At 41.7% G+C, this 5,735-nt stretch overlaps 1 pseudogene; it reads left to right on the top strand.

Annotated features, from left to right (window-relative positions):
* Positions 1–4,392: 4,392 nt before the first annotated feature.
* On the top strand, positions 4,393–4,839 carry LOC132518332 (small ribosomal subunit protein uS19-like; annotated as a pseudogene).
* The last annotated feature ends 896 nt before the right edge of the window (positions 4,840–5,735 follow it).

Here is a 5,735-nt window from a genome sequence, read left to right as displayed (position 1 = left end):
CGGAAGAGGGAGGTCGGCATACAGCACAAAAATAGTTCCATTTTAGACATACTAAATTTGGAAACCTTGTAAGGCATCCAAGCGGAGCTCTCGAGTTGGCCATTAGATCTAAGTTGTGAAGCTTAGACGTGGGGCCTGGGCTGGAAAGATGAATTTTAAAGTTTCCAGCATACTATGGCAATCATCAGATTTGAATGAGATCACCTACACAGGGGGCGTCCAGTGAGGAGAAAAAAGCCCTTAAGACTCGTCCTCTCAGAGGGCCTGGGGAACTCCATTAAAGGCTGAGTAAAGGAGAATTGAGTCAATGAAGGAGACTGAGAAAAAATGGCCATAGAGGTAGAAGGAATACCAAGAGTGTATGGTATGAAAGCCAAAGACAGAAAGTGGTCGACTGTGTCAAATGCTACTAAGAGATGGAAGAGGATAAGGCCTGAAAAGAATCCACTGGAGTAGGACCATGGAAATCATCGGTGACTCTAGCCAGAGCAGTTTCAATGGGGTAGTGCGATGGAAATTATATTACAGTAAGTTGAAGCATAAAGGGGAGCCGGTTCTGGCCATGGCAGAGTATCTTGTACTGGATTAACGCTACGGCTGAGGCCATTATGAGAACTGGACAAAATATACCAAACAACTGCTTGACGCTGAAGAACCAGCAATATAGGTGCTGTAATCCTTGAGAGAAGGAAGCATAGAAGGTGAGCTCCACGTCCCCCCTGGATTTTCCTCTGAGGTAGTTTTCCACAGTCAAGCATGGGGAAATAGGGCCTAAGTAGACAGTGGCCGTCTTGCAAGGGCAGGACACTCCAGAAACAGATTTCTGAGAGAGAAATTCAGAAAAGGATCCCTGCATGGGGTGGGACACAAACATTCACCCCATAACACCTGCTATGTGCACTGGGTAAGTAGAAGAGTTGAGCTTGAAGGACAGGTCTCTATGAGTCCAGAGTTTAATGACTGCTCTCTCTCCTGTACCATGCTGCATCCCCCCTCAGCTAATGCCCTTCCCTCCAGAGCTAATATATTCCCTGTGCTCTATCATAAGGGAAAGCAAACTAGAGCCTGCGGCCCAAATCTAGCCCACCACTTGGTTTTGTAAGTAAATGTTTTATGGAACCCGGCCGTGAATATCTGTTTACACATTATCTATTGCTGCTTTTGCACCACCGCGGCAGAGCTGAGTGTGTGCAACAGACACCATACAGCCAGCAGAGCCGAAAGTATTTACTCTTTGCCCCTTTACAGAAAAAAGTTTGCTGACCCACATCCTAGCTCATTGCAAAAAGAAATTTGACTGTGGCAATTTATGAAGCTGTCTTTGCTACTGACTTCTTCATCAACTGGTTAAGAACCGTTGACTTATCACTCCTTAATATAAAGTAAGTGACGGTGCTGATGCTCTGGGAGGGAAGACAGTGGTTGGCTTGGAATCAGAAGCAGTACAGCTTCAGTCACAGTGACCGATGTACATAATTAATTTTAGACCTGTAGAACAAAATGGGTCTCCTGGGATAGAATCTTTTAAGAACAGGTAGGTGAGTAGACTCACATAGTGGATCTTGTTCCTCAGAGTAAAACCCAAAGGTCTAGCTCCCTGTTCTCTCTCTGAGGTAATATCTTTTCCTCCCCCTTGCTCATTCTGCTCTGTGCACACCATTCTTTCTGTTTCCTACTGACTTCAAGGAATCTCCCATCTTAGAGCCTTTGTACTGACCACTCCCTTGGAACCACTATTTCTTCTGATATCATTTTAGCCAAGGACCTCATCTCCTCCAAGTTTTTGATCAAATATTACGTTTTGCATGAGACCTACTCAGATATCGTTGACAACGCATTCAGTCTGCCTGCCCCCACTCCACTTACTATTATTTTTCCCAAAGTTGTTTTCACTTTCTCTACTTTGTAATATATTCAGTTATGTTTATTTTTATTGTGTGTCTATCCCCTAATAGGGCCTAAGCTCTAAGAGGGCAGGAATTATGAAGATTTTTTTGTTGTTCACTGATGTTTCCAAAATATCTAGAAGAAAGACTGAAGCATAGTTCCTGCATATCATATATTTATACATTTCTTGAATAAATGCACGTAATTCACATTTTGTTGCAGTGTCATGGAAATATTTTCAGGGCAATTTGGACCTATCATTTGGGGACTGGTCCATGTAAGTTTGACTGAGAAAATCATTTTTCCTTTCCTTCCTTGTCATAATTGTCCCTCTCTTTCCTACCCAACAAGTATCTCCCAGAGATTTCTGGTGAATGAGATTTTCATAAGTAAAGTCTTCTAAACAACTCAGTAACCAAAATATCAATACTTCAACAAAGCTTTTAATCCAAGTTCAAAGTTAGCCCCTAAAAGCTAGACATTGATGTCAAGCCCTTAGGGTTAACCTAGTAGTGTGGAACACTAACTTTCAATGCTATACTTACATCTAAACTCAAGTTACATTATAAAAAATTCACTACTTGATATCCCTCATTTGTGTCAGAACTGGTTGTTCATTCTACATTAGTTTTTTTCCCTCCTTCCAGGGTATCATAATGTTCTTCATGCCTTATTTCTATTATAATAAAAATACATTAAGAGTAACCATACACAACTTCTTGGCGTCACACCAGGTCTGAAGGCAGAAACCGGTACCACACATCAGAACAATTACCAACAGCAAAGTCATTTTCAAAGTTCTTTACGTGTTTCCCTCTCACTACACAGAAGATTACACAACACAGAATTTTCTATGCTGTAATAAAATCACCCATTTTCAGCCTTTTAACTGATGGAGAAAATGTTTTGTTTGAAATGAAAATAGAAATTGTAAGTGCGAGTAGATTAATTCATATCTAATTATCCACTTCTCAGTTTGTAGAAAGGCAATCCCAGGATGTTTAAGTTGAAATATTCTGACTAGAAATCCATGTAATAGAAGCCTGATTTTTCTATAGAAAATATTTCTTATTGTTTTGAATTGTAATCCAAATTTCCAAGTATAGACCTATTGAATAAATTTCCACATCCATTCAATTTTATTATTTAAATATATCTCCAAGATGGGGAGGCGGGGACTCTTCTTATAATAAAAATCTTGGGTTGACTCTTAGAACAACTAAATTCTTGCAGATATTAACTTAGCGTGTTCCCTTTTCTAGCATTCAGATTTGAAACAACCTATCTGGTTTAGTGAAAAATAAGCAAGAATTGTTCAAAGCACCATGTAAGGTTCAGTCACATCTCGGATTATGGGTCTCCCAGAAACATCTCCTCTGGGATCTGCCCTGGCTCTTCAACCAACTAGATATGACATACAGAGATGAGCTCTAGGGAAAAAAAACTAAGGAAATGCTATCAGACCCTTCTAAATTTGTATTCATAGAACTTCCATTATCATGCATGGTGTCCCAAGATGGCAGCACAGTGACTTGGGTATTAAGAAACTGGAGACAAATGGAGAAAGGACACAATGATCTGCATGAATTGCCTTTATGTAAGATGCTCTCCATTTGTAAAAGTCCATACAAAGTACAAACAACCACTAGGAGTCATAAAAATCATATACGTGCAATTGTTTAGTTCCCGCCAAGATAGAGAAATGGGGACCAGATTTACTTTTTTTGTTTTAAACAACAACAAACAGATAAGCTATAGAAAAACAATGGTTTTCAGATACTGAACAATAGGCAGCACCAGACCACAATCCTTGACAGAGGAGAAACAGGTGAGGCAACTAAAAAAAAAAAAAAAAATGCCTTTTCATCTGAATCTCTGACAAGTGGAAATAATTCACAAGCTCCACGCAAGTATCCTCAATCATTTTTCTTTCATTTTCCAGAATATGGAAAAGCATCCCCTCATACAACAAATAGGTATTGAGTCTCCAGTATGTTACAGTTACAAACACTGAGAGCTAGTAAGGGAGACAAGCAAGAAACAAGTAACAACGAAATAAGTAATAAAATTTCAGCCGATGAAGAGTATAAAGTAAAACATAAAATAGTAAATGCTTCATAGGGACCGAGGACAAAGCATGTGCCTGAATAGATGTGATAATCAGGAAAGTCATTCTTAAGAGGACAATTGAGCAGAGACCTGAAAAATAAGTCATGGAGAGCTAGAGAAAGAACATTCTAGATACAGAAAACATGACATATAAAGGCCGGGAGATGAGAAAGCGAACGAGACAGAAAATATAGTGAGTGAAGGGAACCTGGCAGAAAATGAGTCTAGAATGGCAGGTTAGAGTCAAAGCATGGAAAGCCTTGGGGGCCATGAAAACCTTCGTATTTTATTCTCAATGAATCTGCTTTAAATCTAGGAAAGTTTTGAGCAGGTAAGCGACATGATTACATTTCTATAAAAAAATAACTCACCCTGGCTTATCGCAACACCAACAAAATGACCGAAGTGGAAGCGAAGAATAAGCGGACCTTCCGCAAGTTCACCTGCCTCGGCGTGGACCTCGACCAGTTAGTTGCCGGACATCCGTCCCAGGAGCAGCGGATGCAGCTACGCAGCGCCCGCCACTGAGACCCGGCCTGCGGAGGAAGCCGTACTTGCTGCTGCAGCGCCTGCGCAGGCCAGGGAGGAGGCACCGCCCACGGAGAAGCCCCAGGTGGAGAAGACTCCCCTGCTCGGAGGTGATTATCTCGCCCGAGATGCGGGGCAGCATGGCGGGTGTTAACAACGGCCAGACCTTCAGCCAGGTGGAAATCAACCCTGAGATGATCAGCTTCTACCTAGGCGAGTTCTCCATCACCTACAAGCCCGTGAAGCTCGGCTGCCTGGCATCAGGGACCCCACTCCTCCCGCTTCATCCCCCTCACGCAGCCTGTGGGCCAATAAAGACAGAGTCCCCTTAAAAAAAAAAATCACCCTGACTTCTGTTGGAGAATGGATTGTATTGGGTTAAGAGTAAATACCTAGAGACCAAATGGAAGGCAGTTTTAGGAGGAGGGCCAGAAATGATGGTGCACCAAAGTGGCAGTTCTAGATGTGGGGAGAAGTAATTGAATTCAAAATAGATGTTCCCATTTATACTACAATATATGCTAAATTGCAGATGCTGTTCTAAGTACTTTCACGCAATGGCTCATTGATAACACAACTACCGTATAGGGTAGGCACTATAAATAGCCCCATTTTAGGAGATGAGGAAACTAAGGCACAGAGTAAAGTAACTTGTCAAATATTACAGGCTGTTAAGAGGCGAAACCTGGTTTTGACCTCAGGAATCCAGCTCTAGGACTCCTCTCTTAACCATCACAGATACTGTAGCACCTACAGGAGATAACTGCCAATCTCTCACTTCAGTCACGTGGGCTTGCTTTTGGTTTCTCAAATATGCCATGTGCTTTACTCCTTCAGGGTCTTCACATAAGATTTTCTTTCCCTGAAATGCCCTCCCCACCCCAGATTTATATTTTGCTTTCCTGGTTTTTTTCTCAACCTTCAGGCCTCCCCTCAACTTAAATGTCACCTCCTCAGGGTGGTCTTCCCATTCCATTAAAAGTAAACACCCTCCCCCCTCTGTTATTCTTCCTCACAGTGCTCTGTTTCTTCCTTGGATGAAGTAGGAGGGAAGAACAAGGATTTGTATTTGGACATGTTAAATGTGAGATATCTGTTAACATTCAAGTGGAGATGTAGGGTAGGCAATTGGCCATGTAAGTCCGGAATTCAAGGGAAATATCCAGGCTGAGTCATAAACATATATGGCCTTTACAGTCAGAAGACTGGAT

The sequence above is a fragment of the Lagenorhynchus albirostris genome, chromosome 3 (assembly GCF_949774975.1).
Source record: "Lagenorhynchus albirostris chromosome 3, mLagAlb1.1, whole genome shotgun sequence".
In the NCBI taxonomy this organism is placed as follows: domain Eukaryota; kingdom Metazoa; phylum Chordata; class Mammalia; order Artiodactyla; family Delphinidae; genus Lagenorhynchus; species Lagenorhynchus albirostris.
The sequence above is the reverse complement of the archived record's forward strand: the minus strand, read 5'-3'. Positions and strand labels throughout refer to the sequence as shown.